Below are 7,771 nucleotides of genomic sequence, written 5' to 3' on the forward strand. Positions count from 1 at the left end.
GGAGAAATGACTCATCTACCTGCAAACATAAAGAGACGCAGGTTCTGCCCACAGCAGGCAGAAGGAGATGGAAACAGTGAAGAGAAGAGGGTGAAGTATAGAGACCTGGCTGCAGAGCGATGGGCAGAGACATGTTCCTCTGGACTCAAACCGAGGACGTTGCTATTACATGGTCACCACCTAAAACCCATTTTCATTCTAAGGCTAATTGTAAACTTGTAATGTGTGAAGGTTCTCAGTCATCCAGGTCATAGTTCTCCAAAGAAGGTTAAAGTCAAGGGCAGCTGGACTTGGTTGAAGAGACTGGAAGACGTTTCGTCCCTACTGGTCATTTCAGAACTGAAGAAGTCTCTTGGATGAGGGACGAAACGTCTTCTAGGATCTTCAACCAAGTCCAGTTGCCCTTGACTTTAACCTTCTTTGGATTGTAACATGTAGGAAAATATTGGTACCAGCAGATATTCAATATTAAACAGCTCAGGTTGATGTTGAAAAAAGAGAAGACATCCATGGGACTTCATGATAATAATCATAGCATTAGAGCATAAGTCATTTAAATAAGTACCCACACACACGTGCATCCCTGCACACTTCAGCAACCTGAATATTTCAGCAGCAGCAGCCTGCTGACTTTCACACTGAGACTTGTTAGTGACTGACAGCCACAGGCAAGATGACAGCAATCTAAACTAACTCAACACTGCGAGTCTGCAAGCTCAAGGCGACCCGGGAACAAACGAGGACGGCATCTCGATGTGTGTGCGTGAGCCAGAGACGAGCTCGGCTTCAGCTAATTGAATCAAACTAACAGCGTCTCTCTCCGTCGCGCCGCAGACACGATAAAACAGACTTTGTTCTTCCTGTTCCCACGCTATCAAAGATTTTTTTTTCTAATCTCATCTGAAAATTGTTTTTCTTTTCTTGCAACATTAATTTGCTTAGTACTTCTAAGAGCAATTTCTATTAGAGCCCGCTTTCATCCTCGCCACGGCTACTCTTAATACATCTCTCCCCGTGCTACAACGCAGAGACCAACATCCATTTTTAATAGAAATAAAAGCAGATCGCAGCTGTATTTCCTTGACACTGCGACTACATGATTCCTTCCACGACGACACCACCACAGTTTGACACTATTGTCAGAGCGTTGTTAACAATTTCTCTCTTACTGTCTCAACTTCTTCCTGCTAAAAGGCGAACCATCTGTTTAAATATACGGGGTTGAATGAGGCTGAATGTGTCCTGTGATGAGAAGCTGTGGAAAATCTGGCAGACAGAGGCATTAGCTGGGCTCGGAAGATGAAATTCGTGACGCCTCCCAGTGATGACTCATTCGGGCGGCAGGGATTCAGGGGTAGACTTGAGCTTTAGCCTGACAACCTCAGAGAGAGGGGGGGAGGGGGAGTAAGTGAGAGATGTAAGGTAAACGTAAGAGCGACAGATGTAGAGAGACACGGGGGGGGTGGGAGGTGTAGATCCTCAGTCATTGTTTAATGGCTCAGGCGAAAAACTACTCCCCCAGGCTGAGCAGAGGGGCCGTGGAGAGCGAGCATACCTCCAACCCGCCACAGACGAGAGCATTCCTCCGGTTTCCATGGTAACCGAGCTCTCAGCTGGGGAGGCGAGCGAGCAGGAGAAAAGCCGAACGGGATGTACTGTATGGAAAAGGGGAGGGAGGGAGAGGAAAAGGATGGGGAGGAGGGGGTGCTTGACACTAGCCATAATTTTGATAATCCTCCCAACAGACTTTTTGTCTACCAGCTAGTGTTTCCTCCCGCCCTTCCTCTCCTCCTCAGTCTTGGAGCACGTTCATTGCAACTACTGTTTTTGAGTGTTGCCTGAGAAGATGCACTGCCAGGCAGGTGGAAAAGCAAGCAAGAGGAAATATTTAAAGAGAATGAAAAGCTCCAAAGAAACGCTACCGTCAGCTCTCTGCCTTCCAACAACTCCTCATTCCTCCCAAAACTGCTCTCCGAGTGCCAAAATCAACCAAGACAGACACAAAAACATCTTCTGTTAATATTACAGTTTCAAGTTAATTGTTTTCTAGATATGTCACTTTAAAAAGTACGTTATTCATACAGAGACCACAATAGAAACCGCTGATCGCTCTGTATGCAAATGAGGTAGCACAAATATTTTGTGTTGTTTTACTGAAGCATGATAAAGCAAATCATGTTTAATAAAACAATAAAACACATCGAAGGCCCTGAAAACATGTGAAAACATTCACATTCAGTAAATCCTCACAATGGACACACACGGCATCACACACACACACGGGTGTGTGTGTATATATAGAATACATACGGCCATACGTACGCAGTGAGAGTGATGGGAGCGTTACCACCTGCAACCTGAGCATAATGAAACTCTATTTCAGCAACCTAAAAGCAGCCATCTGTGCTGGGGCTCTCCCTGCTGCCCACACTACCCCACACACACACACACACACGCACATGCACACACGCACACACACGCACACACACACACACACACACACACGCACACACACAGCAGCACTCCTCTACTGGAGCCGAGGGACTACAGTCTTTAGGATGTTCCACGTCAATAACATGACACTTTCATTACGACACAACGGGGAAACACACATATACATGGTACACATAAACACACACACATTCCCATTACAGGTTATGGCCAAATAAAAATGAGTGATGTCGTCGTCTCTCCCCGGCGTAGTTTCCCCACACGGTCAGAGGACACGCTGGGATTTTGTGGATATTGACCCGTTTGAGTGATCCACGTGTTTCTGGGAGATCAGCGCCTCAGAAGTTGCTGCTTTACATTACGGCTGCACAATTAATCACAATATTATCGAAATCACAGAAGCTGCAATTTGTTGATGAAGGTAAAATGTGACAGAACAGCATTTTAATGAAGCGCTGCAGAGCTGCGGAGAAGCCTCCACCTACAGATGTAAGAAAACATGTTTGTTTGGACCCAACAAATGTCACATCATCATGATATTAAGAGCTTTTTCCCACAAATAGCAAATAATCGCAATGTGATTTTTTGTCGTGCAGCCCTTCTTCATACCGCACCTTAGAGTGTTTACTTAGCCGGGTTTATTTTTCAAGCCATTGAAAAGACAAACACCACATATTCCTCTGCTTCCCATCACCCTCCAGGTGAACGGACTGTGTTTACACAGAGTTTTTATCCAAAGCCCTACAGTTTTGCCTCTCACTCACCGACAGCAGGGCAAACCATCAGGAGCAATTAGGGTTCAGTGTTTTAGGACACTGACACGTGGACAGGAGGAGCAATGGATCAAACCGCCAACCCTGTGATTATCGGACGACCTGCACTACCTGCCGGGCCCCAGGACAGCACGGGTCGTCCCCTGCACTTTACTGTTATATAACTCAACACATCAGTTCTATCAGTTGTGCCCACCAAAGTAATTGAGATGAGATGTTGTAGTTTTGTCATTATTGGTCTGTGTGGTCTTTGCCCCGTTGGACCTATTATTATGAAATCGCAGCAAGTAATTTGGTCAGTATAATGTCATCATAACTAAATAAAAATAAAACCCAAGTTGTTATAAACCGTAGATTTCTTTTAAAAACCTTATTGATTTTGCACAATATCTCTTTTTTTTTTCTTTGAGAGCTAGACTGATAATTCAGCTGAGCCGATACATCCTTAATATTAGTGTATTACAGATTTATTGAGTCAGAGTCAGTGTCAGACAGAAATATCCATCATGTGTTTGAAATTGCATCGAAACACTGTCACCATCAGGTTGTTTGTCCAGCAGAGAGCACAGACCTTTATATGTCAACTGAAAAATATCTTGCTGGTAAAAAACAAGTGTAAGTAACGCTCATCAAAAATGTTTGTTTAAGTCGTGTGTTTATATTTAAAAAAAAACATAGTGTTATTATTTTCAAAACTGTATCCAATATCCACTAATTTATGTTGAGCTCTCATTTTCACACTGTCAAGACAATGCTAGCTAGCCTCCTTCTGCTCAGCTCTATATGCTATGCTACATTAGCAAGCAAGAAGTATTACCAGTATTATCCAGGTTACACTTGATACCAATTGTATTTGACAATTATTCATTTCAATTATTAAATTAAGTAAAATAAAAAGTCTAAGCCGATTACAAGCAGATGGTTGTCATGACTTTACAGCAGATGATCTGCGCTCCTTCAACTTCTGTGTGAAGAGTTGAAAGAAGTTGAAAGGAAGAAAAGGTCGGCGGCCGCAGACTCGCACTGCTCACCAAGAAGGAAAAGAGTGGCCATTGTCACAGGATGAGAGATGAAACCATGACAACCGTCCCCACTGTTGGCCAACACTGAAAATGAGCACTGTATGGAGGCTGGGAAACCAGTGTAAAAGAAGGAGTACTTCACCCCCCCCCCCCCCACACACACACACACACACACACACACACACTCTCACACACATGAAGACACACTGACTGATTGTTCAGAATCAGCACAGCCTCTCGCCATTCAGCCTCAACCAGCAGACGCACACCATGAAGGCATTGTTCCAACTGCCGTCTCATAAGTGGGGACAGAAAAGCAAACCATCAGAGTGGGATTTAAAAATCTACAAAGATGAACCTGCAGTAGATGTTCAAACTAGCCTCTCTGCGGTAAAGCTAAAAGCTGCAAGTGCAGTTGCAGCCACTTTGCTTTAGATGAAAGACACAGTTGTTTTCTGTGGTTAAAAATAACTCAATCACTAATGAAAATAGTTGTTTATTAATTTTCTCTCGAAACAACTATTCAATTAATCATTTTAGGCATTTTAGATAACTTTATTTGCTGGTAACGGGTATGCTGCATATCCAATCTCCAAAAAAGAACGTGTCCTTAGCACCAGAATTGTCCTTTAATAAGGTAACAGAATATTTCAGGATCTCAACACAGCTATTTAAACATTAGTCAGACATAATCATATTTTAAGCAGATCCTGACATTTAATTAACATTTTTATGAGCTGGAATTACCTTTGATGTAATTCAGCTATGCAGTGACTGTTGCTCCATTGCATATTAATAAAGTGTATCATGGTCAAAGAGAACAAGAAGCATTAGTCCACTCCCTCAGAGATCCCCAGTGTTTCCCACCAACACACACACAGTAACAAAGAGCGTGGGCTTGCCCTACACTTGTGGAGGAGGCTTAATGATATACGGGCTTGCCTGTCTGCCAGCTCAGCACCGGAGCCTTCGATTCACCAACAGCCGTCAACAAGCAGAGTATCAGTGCTCAGCTTTCACTACAGCCGCCTCTCCACACCACCAACACAAAAACACAGCTCTGCACTTGATTTCTCTACATGCATATGCACTTACACCACATTCACAAGCTGCACAGACGCTCACAGAGTCGGTGTGAGCATCGGAGAACACCAGCGTTAACGCTTGTGGAGTCGCAGTCGGAGAAGATGCTGAAGGACCTGAGCCTCAAACGAGTGTCCGACCGGAAGGTCTGAAGGTCTGAACTTCTCCAGCTCGGAAAAGCAGAGGAAGAAACATGGATGATACCAACTTTTAATCTGTTGAACGTAGAACCTAGCGAATGTTACATTTGGGGCCATTTTCTAGCTGGTGAGTGTAAGGCTAGCACGAACAAATATTTTCATTAATGGATTAATGTGGTGAAACTTTTCCAATTAATAGATCAAGTGTTGAGTCTGGGTGATAATAAAGAATGATATTGTAATGTGAGGTAATTTATTTCACAATAGAGAAGTTGTAAATGATACATCAGGTGTCAAAATTGCCACCGATTGATTTGAACTGAAGTGATTAATAGTCGCAGCACAGCTGATAACTAGACTGAATTGGCGTTTTGTTCCACCTCATTATTCAGTCTGACATCGTGCGTTACTGTAGCCAATCAGTAGCAAGCGACCTATCCGTGTAAACTGATGTCATTTTCAGCTGAGGCTGCTAGAAGTTCATTGTCATATCAGTTGATGAAGTATGGTGATTTAAGAGTTTGTAACAGCCTGCACAGCTGCCTACTGTGAACTGCAATCTAGTCAATTCAAAATAAATACTTTATTTATTCCTCACAAGAGCAATTAATAAAATCTCTCGGACTAGCTCAGTTCTTTCTCCAACGGTCCATCGATGAGCAAAACACCAACCGTATTTAAAATCACCGAAAAACAAGTGAACCAAAGGTCTGCAGCCGAGCTACTCACAAGTGAATCTTTGAAAGATGCGTATAAATCATGTTAACATTAGTAGCACACAACTGTTGTGGTACCAACTGAATGTGCGAATGCTGAAAACTAGCCTGGTTCCAGACGTCTGAATCCCCCCTACCTTTCAATTTGTTCAGCATTTCAAATAGGCCTGGTGTTGTGCACACTGACCGCTGTTTCCCCCGGTGGGAGAAACTTTAAAAACTGTGGATTTTAATGGTTTACTTACAGTGGACACCATCAGGTTGGGTCAAATAGCTGCATCTTAAACTGAACTCTGGCTTTGAGATCACTGCTTAGAATGATCGTAAAGAGTTGCTCTATGGTGGGATCGCTGTTTGTACTGCACTGCAAATGCTGCTTGGGGAAGAAGTGAAAAAGAAATGGACTGTTCAAGCAAAGCAGAGCGGTGGATGTGTGGAAAAAACAACCCTGTGCTGTAGAATGACTAATAAATGTACCTTGAAACTGACCTTTACTCCTCCTCTGATTCAGTTACTATAATTAATCCTGTTGAAGAACAAAGCAAATTATCTGAGTGTCTTTGTGAGTTAAATGCACACTACTGCAGTTTTATTCCATTTGCTAAATATAAGTATTGTGTAATTAATACAGCAGCTGTTCCAATCCATCTCTACCAACCAGCTAATTGGTTGGTTATGAATTATTCACCCACCGGGGGAACTGAGCAGCGTATAGAGCGTCTACCTACTGGAACTGGAGGGGAGACACCTTGATCATCTCTGGCTGCGTGTGAAACAGAGAACCTGGCCTGAGCCATCCGTATAGTGTACCACACAGCTGCGCTAACGTGACAAATCAATGACATTCACACCAGCGATTTACAGTCTGTGCTGCTCAACAGTGACCGTTTTCAGAGAAGAAGCTAGAAAAATGGCACCTTACACGACCTGTTCTGCAGCAAAGAGCCAACAGATACAGTTGGAGAGCAGCCGGTGAGCACAGTGGAGCATTTAGCAGCTAAACAGACAGATTTTTGTAGTCAGGAGCCGGTGGAGACCAAAACAGAGCTATCAGAGAGAGAATGTTGGACTTCTATTCACACATGCATGAGGTGACACAAACACCCCTCCATGCAGCTCACTGTGGTGACCATCGACCTGACAACCTGCTTTCTGCAGCACAGTGCTGCACTGGGTGTTTCTGATATTTTGTATAGCAGGTAGGCTAAATATTAGAAACACTTTACAGTTCAACAGCACCACAAGCTACAGCAGAATGACCATGAGGTTGAATCAACACCTTTAAACTACTCAAAAGAAAAAGGCTTTCTCCCAAAATGACTCATGAAATACTTAAAGATGACACACTGGTTGGATTTCATTTCACAAGCAGCCACTGATAAACATCAACTTGATGTTTCTAGACCTTAACGGACACTTTGGTGGAACAGCAGGGCCTATCAGGATCATCCAACCTTAAGGCCTAGAGAACGGGTCCAAACATGAACTCAGAGGACTTCTCCCTTAAAACAAACATGCAGAAGTGTGTGATGTCGCAGCTGCAGTGTGTGTGTGCGTGTGCGTGTGTGTGTGTGTGTGTGTGTGTG

The sequence above is a fragment of the Micropterus dolomieu genome, linkage group LG20, assembly GCF_021292245.1.
Source record: "Micropterus dolomieu isolate WLL.071019.BEF.003 ecotype Adirondacks linkage group LG20, ASM2129224v1, whole genome shotgun sequence".
In the NCBI taxonomy this organism is placed as follows: Eukaryota; Metazoa; Chordata; class Actinopteri; order Centrarchiformes; family Centrarchidae; genus Micropterus; species Micropterus dolomieu.